The sequence below is a fragment of the Acanthisitta chloris genome, unplaced genomic scaffold, assembly GCF_000695815.1.
Source record: "Acanthisitta chloris isolate BGI_N310 unplaced genomic scaffold, ASM69581v1 scaffold8930, whole genome shotgun sequence".
In the NCBI taxonomy this organism is placed as follows: domain Eukaryota; kingdom Metazoa; phylum Chordata; class Aves; order Passeriformes; family Acanthisittidae; genus Acanthisitta; species Acanthisitta chloris.
This window is the reverse complement of record NW_008653325.1, coordinates 43,464-51,985: the sequence shown is the minus strand read 5'-3', so window position 1 is coordinate 51,985 and position 8,522 is coordinate 43,464. Positions and strand designations below refer to the sequence as shown.

At 37.4% G+C, this 8,522-nt stretch overlaps 1 protein-coding gene across 1 annotated transcript in view; it reads left to right on the top strand.

The window, feature by feature from the left end:
* The first annotated feature begins 2,213 nt into the window (after positions 1-2,213).
* The window catches only part of LOC103807781 (E3 ubiquitin-protein ligase MYCBP2-like), a 43,619-nt gene continuing 37,310 nt past the window's right edge, over positions 2,214-8,522 (top strand). Inside the window, 1 exon segment of the mRNA XM_009080531.1 lies at positions 2,214-2,373. The gene's annotated coding sequence lies outside the window, so the exon portion shown is untranslated.

The following is an 8,522-nucleotide window of genomic DNA, read 5'->3' as shown; positions in this document are numbered from 1 at the left end:
ATATAATAGTGCAAAAGTATGACCTATTCTTTTTCTGAAGAAGCATATTAGGAAAACAACTTTTTTTTCTGTGTTGTCCAAAGATAAGATCTCAGAGATCAATATGCTGTATTAACAGGCGTCGTAGTTTCTGAAGACATTGTGATTCTCTTTTCTATATCTGAAGCAGTTTCAAAGGTGTTTATTCCAGATAATACAGTTACAGAAAGTTTGGAAGCTCCTCCTGTCACTGAATTCCATACCATTTTATACCCGTTATTTTCTCAACTTATCCACAAGCTGTGATGTTTAGTGTGAATGAACAACTCAGCTACATGATTCTATTCATTCTGTGTACTGTATTTCCTTCAAAATTGCCCAAGAGCTGTTGGCAACTATATTGAAAGAATAATGATAGTATTTTCCCCAAATAGAGTTCTTCAGGTGTATCATAATTTATATGCAGTCTTTTGTACTGTCAGGTCTCAGAAGCTGCGAGTTCTGTGGAAAGTAAAAAATGGAAGGCACGAACGCAATCTTGTAGGGGAGAGTCTGAACAAATCACTTCTTTTGGAGGTGCTTGTTTGTTACAAGAACTCATGTAGGGATGCCCTAGTTTGAGTGAAAATTCAGTCACCATCTATGAGCATTTCAAACAACTGGTCAAATGTAAAGATCCCCCTGTTACAGGTCTACGTTTACAGTATTACCTGCAAGACAGAAGACAACTCCCACAATCATTCTGTTTGATTTAGCTATGTCTTCTGTCTTCCAGCTTTTTACGTTGCAGGCAAGTTTTTAATATACCTCATGAATGGCCTTACCCACTTCCATATTTTATTACTGTGGGCAGATGACTCAACCCCTTCTCAGAGGTTCTTCCCTTTAAAATAATCACTCATTTTAGGAAATAGGCATTTTGTATTTAGGAATAATAGTGCTTTGTCAATCACAGAATGATTTGGGTTGGGAGGGACCTTAGAGATCATTTAGTTCAACCCCCCTGCCATGGATGCCTCCCACTAGAGCAGATTGCTCAATCACATCTAGGTTATTAAGATAGGAATGATTGCTGCCCAAGTATAGATTCCAGCATTTTTTAGGTATGCCATTTTCAAAACAGTGAAATAAAATTGATTATTGATTGCTGTGGATGATTACTTAGAAGGGCATTCCAGCAATTTTCTGGTATTTCTGTCTGCTCAATTTTGAAACCAAAATATCAAGGAGTTATATTTAATGCTGGTGTTCTTAGGTAACACAGGGTTTCATACACCCACTGGTCTTTCTCTGATTCCATGCAAACACAGTTGATAATCATCCAAAAATGTTGTACACTTAGTGAGTCGTAAATTCTGTGTTAGCTGATAGGTTTTTTACTAGGTGTTGTCAAATGCTGTCAAAATGAGAGGAATTTGCAGAATAAAGTGACATTGTTAGGATTTGCCTGGTGATGGTTCAAATCTGAGATTCTCTCAAACTCTTGCTGTCTCATGTTACTAAGTATACTTCAATTTATGACATGGTGTGGCCTTCTTTCTGAGGCATCATGTATTTCTAATGCTCACACTGAGTCCTTTGAGAATTGGCATTCAGAAATTAACTCTATTTTTGACATGCTAGTTTTTTGAAGGCTTTCATTTGCTTCAAAACAAATGTATATAGCTCTTCAGAAAACCAGTTCCTTAGTGGTATTTGTGGAGGTATTTTTAAATGTTCTTCAATCTGATCTTGAAAAACAGTATGACAGAATAAAGGTATTTGCAAAAGCGAACAAATATTTACCAAAGCCTTGGCACAGAAATACATTAGCCAAAGCCCAATTTTGTGTTAGCTTTCCCTTCTCATCAGTTTTTCTAATCTTTTTCTGCATGTTCTGTTGCATGTGTGTATTATTGGAAATGCTAGGGATTTCTGTTTTGGTTTTTTTTTTTTGCTGTCTTCATTTTTTAGCAAGGCAAATATACTTCTCTATTTTGAAATGTTTTGAATAAAATGCAGTAAAATATCCATGATCCTTAAAAACCCTGCTTGTACTTTTCAGTAATTTTATTGCCATGCATGGAGTGATATTTTTATGTTTAGCCACAACCAGAGTTGTATGTGGCTAAATAAGATTTATGAGCTTTCTCTATTATCATCATTTAAACCTTAATTGAGCACCATTTTACTCTGCCTTTCTGGAGAATGACAGGTAACAGGTTGTAGTTTTGATTGTTTTACCCACTACAGGTGACCAACTGAGTGCCATACTGAATTCCATTCAGTCACGGCCAAACCTCCCAGCTCCTTCCATCTTTGATCAAGCTGCAAAACCTCCCTCTTCCCTAGTCCACAGTCCATTTGTGTTCGGACAACCCCTTTCCTTCCAGCAGCCTCAGCCACAGCTTCAGAGTAAGTTTGTCAGCCTTACCTGCCTCATCAGTCCATTTCTGCAGCTTTGACATTGCTATTCTCAGTCGCTTACCAGCTACTAATCATCCCTCCATGCACCTTTCTGGTTTTGGTTTTCTTAAGTTTTTCATCATTCAGAAGCATGTGAGGTAATGCTCCTAAAGAAGTATACTTGTTCGACTTTAATTTTTATATTGACAATGCTTTTATATGTGTCGTTCAATGTAGATAAGTCATGAAAGTGCATTTCCAATATTGTATGCAACTCTGGGTTCATAATTAAGGTAAATATTTTATATAGTACAAGTGGTTGATAATTCTTTTAGCATCACGAATGCACTGCAGTAAGCTCATAGGTATTAACTTTTCTTGCCCCCTAAATTCTGGGTTTTGTCATTGCTCATAACTTTAGGGTTGTAGCTGGACAGTTGGAACAGCTTGGCACTACTCATAAGAAAGGTTTCGGTAGGTTTCTGTTGGTTGCTCATAGGATTGGCATGGACATGAAAGTTTGCACCTTGAGGTGAATACCAGCTAACCTGATTACTAGGAGGAGGACAAGAAACTGTTTTGGTTTTGATTAATGAAAACCAGAAGCTCATCATTCGTGATGGAAAACTGATACTACAGTAAATTCTTTCTGATATATAGAACAGCTGTAGCATGGGTCACAAGAATTCTACTTTTCTTCTGTCTCCAATAAACTGTCCTTCTGAAGTGCCTCAGTTCTTTCTTGTGGGACCTTGTCGGTCAGTTCAGTCTCTGTCCATGCAGTCCTGGGTCTTTCCAGCTCAGTTTATTGAAGTGACAGTGAAGTGCTTCATGTGCAAAGCACTTTTATAAAGACTATCTGAAATATTCAGACTGTGATCTTCAGTGGTTATTCTGGACTTAAATCAGCTTCCTGAAATCTGAACATTCCAAAAATTACTCAGATAAAACAACTGATTGCCAGTGGCATCAGCACATCCTCATTGATGATTTGTCAATTATATATTCTTTCCCATCACTCTTAGTTCTCTTGTCTTGTTCAGAGTAGTAAAGTCAGAGTTTCTTATTCAGCTTTGCATCAAAAATAACCCTGTCTTATTTCAGATGATTTGTTCGTTAGCATTTAGACCTATACTGTATGAAAAGAAAAGCTGTCAGCATTTTTGTCTGCCCAACAAGATCTTGCTCAATGGATTTGTCTGTCCAACAGATGTAGATGAACTGTATTCACTAAGCTACATCCATGTTTTGTGTTCTAATAAGGATCCCTGATTCAAAAGGAAGTCTTTTGCCAGAAAGGGGGAGTGCTGGTACCAAAGAATGATTGAAGTGGGAAAACTTTGTGTCTGATTGGGGATTTTACCTTAGTATAAAGTCTCAACTGATTTGGTTATGTGCCCTTCCAGTAGGGCAGAAATCATCAACCAGGATTGGTATACTGTTGCGCTCACTGCGATTCGGTACACGATACTTTATAACCTCTTGTTATCAAATGTGTAATTAAAAATTAAATACGTTAAACAGCATATCCCAAGGGTCCATATCAAGTCAATTGAATTTTTGCCCCAGGCTTGCTTAGTTTTAGTTTCAAATTATGTGGTCTGTCCTTAAGTGCTTCCTGCAGTAAAGTCAGATTTTGAAATTAAAATGGATGTTTATAGTTAATAAGTGCTGTATTAAATGGACTTACAGTCTAGTAGTTGAAAAAACTTGTGCCAGCCTAGATTTCCATGGCTGCACAGATGATGTACTAAATACTGGTCTTGACTGAAAGTCAGCCTAAACGGTTCAGCCTACCACATGCATTTTCTGTTCATCCATGGGGAGAAATTTGATTTAGAAGCATGATTCTGAGGAAAATTAGGATCATGCTGAATGTCCTCTAGAATTATTTCCTTAAATTAGATTTTTATAATAGGAAGAAAAATGTTGATCTCATGTAAACATACTTTGTGCTGGTGGCAGGTTGTGGTTTTCCTTCAGAAGTGTTTGTAGCTGGATTATTATTTTTAGGAGTTATTTCTCTACCTGGAGTTTGGTTAGGTTTCCAAAATCATTTAAGGAAGAGGGAAAGGGCTTGTCACAACCTTTTATCCTCCAGTAGTTTCTGGTTATTTTTTTTTTTTGTGGAAATACTACAGTTTGGGACAACCACCTCCTCAGATACAATGCTTGAAGAAATAGTGTCTCTGTTATTCTTTTCACAACATAAATACATAGCTAATATCTGCCCTGTGTGTTTTGTGAAAGAATTTGTTGCAGAAGGGATATTATAAAAGAAGAAAGGGGAATGCTGTTACTCAGCATTTTATGAAGGATTGATTGTTTTATCCTGCTTAATTCCTTTTGCTAATTTTCGCACATGGTTATGCAAGGTAAAAAACCTGAGAGATTGGTTTTTTTCCGCAAGGATGGCCAAAATTAAAGTGCTCTTCTCACGTGTTTTAGTTCCTTGTCAGTCATGTATGCAGCTAAAAGTGCAAAAAAGCTAAGAGAGATGGCATTAAGGAACAGCTGTATTGACTTGAAACCTTAGCAAGGATTTTTTTCCCATTAAGGTTACAAGTTCATGTATCTGTCTTCATTGAATATTTCACCAAAACTGTCTCAACCTGCCTATACTTCCTTCTGAGAAGTTTCTAAGATCATCAGTGGCAGATTTGCTTGTGACTGCAACCTCCCATAGCCACAAGATTATTAATGGTTGCTGATTTATGTGTCTCTGAACATGGTAAAAAGCACAGAAGACTCAAATTTCTGCTTGAGTTCTGAGTACGTGTCAAGCATGGAAACCCAGAGAGTATTGGAAAATCTTGTTTCTCAACCTTCAGCTGTATGTGCTGGATCATAAGTCCTTAGATGTGGCGAGTCAGGGAAATGGGATCTTGACATACTGTCCAGCATCAGTTACCAGAATTTGGTAATTGGATGTTGAGCCTCTGAACTTGGGAGGGAAGTGTGAGATTTTGCAGTCACCAGTGTGTTAGATCTTTATTCCATGTGTCCTCACATCTGCAAATGAAGAATGGATTTATGGGCCACACAGGCTTTGGATCCACTTGTCATCTGTCACATTCTCCCACTTCCACTGCAGCCCTGGCAGCTTGCTGAGCTCCTGCCTCCTGACTCATCTTGGTCAAGGCAGAAGCTGCAGTGCTGAGCTGCTGTTCAGTAGAGTGTCCTGTCAGGCTGCTTCCTTGCCAGTCCATGCTGTGGAGCTGCAACCCAGCACATGATCCTGCCATGTATGATCAGCTCCAGTCATTCGTGTCAGGAGTTCCCTGATACATCCCTTCAGTATTGTGCTACTGGTTTCTTTTTGGTTTTGTTCCTTTCCCATCTAGGTGCTAGTTAAAGAGCATTTAGAACTGTTGGCTTTGGCTGCAGCGATTCTCTCTGCATTTTCTAAACTGTAGAGGGGGCACAAAAGACCAGCACACATGTGGAGCACATAACCCTTCTTGGTAGTGTTTCAGTAAAATGAGAGGAGAGAATACTCTCATCCAAGTAATGTTGATCTCTTCCATATTGTGCTGAAACAACTTAATCATCAATTAAACCAAGGACAACTGGTTTAACTGTTTTTCATATGCTGCATATTGCTGAAGCATCATTTCTGAAAATTTGAGCCAGTAAGTTAAGTGGTTTCATACCCTGGGCTTTCCATATTTTGTAGTCAAAGAGAGGTATGAAGCATATGTTTGTCCAGGTCAATCCAAAGCCATCCTTGAGGGACTGGAATGGTAAAGGTTGGTGGAAGAGCACAAATTGTGTCAAGGTTTTGTTTGGGTTTTTTTGTTTGTTTGTTTGTTTGTTTTAGAAATTGGCTTATTGCATCTTCAAAAATTGTGGTTACAAATTACAAAATCACAGAATTCTTTTTTTTTCCCTGTCCTTGCAGTACAGGAATGCTTCATTCAGTTAGTAAACTTAAGTGGCTCAGGCGTTGGTCCTGCAAACCCTACCTTTGGGTAAAGAATTTTGCTAATATTTTTCTGATGATAGCACATTTCAGCTTTTGCTTTCATTCACTCACTTATTCCCCTACTTTAATGGTATCTAATACTTTTCTCCTTTTTTAATATTTAATATTCGAATTCGTTTTTTACTTCAATACATTCTTTTACTTATAGAAAAAGGAAAAAAAAAAGAGCCCTTGTCCAACTATGGCATTTTCAGGATTTGAAAAAATATGTTGATTGCAGTACTTGAGGAAATTCAGCTAACAGCTGTATTGTAGCTTCCATGTCAGTAACAGTGAGTGAAAGAGGAATGCATTCTTTTTGAAGAGACATCCATTGCTTAGGCAGCATGACAAAGTCAGGTCAGTGCTTTCCTTCATCATCATGCAGAAAAGCAGTGGCATTTCAGAAGAAACTTTAGCTTATCTCTGTTCTCCAGTGACATTTTACCAGTTTATTATACAGTTTGGGTAAAAAAGGCTAATATGAACCAGTTAGTGGTATGTCCTGCCCTCCTGGTTCGATTTACCAGTGTTTCCTCAGAGGAATTAGGCACAGCTGTTAGGATACTGTATCCTACCATAGGAATTGAACTGCGTCTTACGTCTCCATATTGTGTAGCTTTTCAATCTGGAGCTATTTCCATGTTGAAGGGAAAAGTGTGACTAAAGGTATGCTGTCACATTCAAATGTGACATGAGACAGACCTTGCCTTGTCTTTGTAGTCTTTGAGGGTGATTCAAAAAGAAGGAATCCTGATCAAAATACCAGTCCCTGTGGCTGACCAATTATCCATTGTTTGCCCAGGCAGCAAGGAAGTTTGTCCCATTGAAATGACCAAATAGTAGTACATTGTTCAACATACACCACGTTGCATTATAAAATGTAAATATTATCAGTCATAAACTGAAAGAATGAAGTGCATTCATGAAAGTGGATTTAGTAAAGATTTTGCTTTATTCATAGGATGGAATGCTAGTGTATCAAATTGACATTTTTAGGTTTGTCTCTACTGCTATTTTGCGCTCCTAATGTGTTTTTCTGCATTTCACCTTTAAAAATTGTCAAGTGACATCCTGTTACTCAGAGCTGTGTAGTTAGTATTGGATCTCTCCAAATCGTTTATAGGTGGAAAAAGTAGGTAATATTGTCCTTAAATCTATGCTGATATGGTATTGAGGAATTAGAGGTTAGTCTCTTGTTTTAAATTCTTTCTTCAAACAGAAGAGCACCTTCTCCTTGTAGAGTCTGTAGGACTATAGCTCACTGGATAAGACAGAGGGGGCTACTGTGTGTATGTGTACAAGTTAGTAAATGTAGTACCAGGCAGAACATGTCTCAAGCAGTGAAAGAGTTGAATTGCTTATTTTCAATATGCTTATAGTATTCTATTTGTATAAAGGGATCTGTCTAAAACAGGGTATCTTCTAACATGCTAATTACTTTATTAATGCAGTAAGAATTTGACTTATTTCTTTCTAAAGGGAGAAATGGGAATTGAAATTAGAATTAAAACATTATAGAAAAGTAAAACGATAGACTTGAAACTAAAAGTCAGTCTTACCTCATTCCAAGTTTCATTTGGAGCTCTACTTCTAATAGATCTGGTGTCAGTAGACTGCTGAAATTACCTTGGATTGCATCAGAATTTTTCTCATGGCAAAACTGTTTTCAAGAGTTGATACTGATTCTTTTTATGTATATACTGTTTTATAGACACTCTTCTGCTGCTGGTTATGTCTCTTGTATTGAGAAACTTCACATTAGATAAGTGAAGTTTTTCAAAACATTACATCGTCGAGGTACAGATAGTTTTGATCAGTTTAATATATTTTTCTTCATTCTTTCCAGTGATGAGTGAGACTTTCCAACACAAATGTCTCGATGTTCTCTAATTTTCACTGAAGAATGTACAAATTGATCATCTGGAAGGCCAGTTGAAGATCTAAGTAATTCATCTCTGAATTTACAGATTAAAAGTTAACATTTCAAACCAGAGTTCAGTTCAAAAACTAGGCACTGCTGGTTTTTACAAGCCATAAATCTAATTGGCATTACGTTTTTAGATCCTAGAAACTAATACAGAAACCACAGCGTTTTTAGCTCAGGGGAAGCATTTTGTAGTAACTGTTCCTCATTTAGAACTAATGTAGGAGTATAAACAGTTAATTCAGAATGCTTAGCAATGGAGATGCA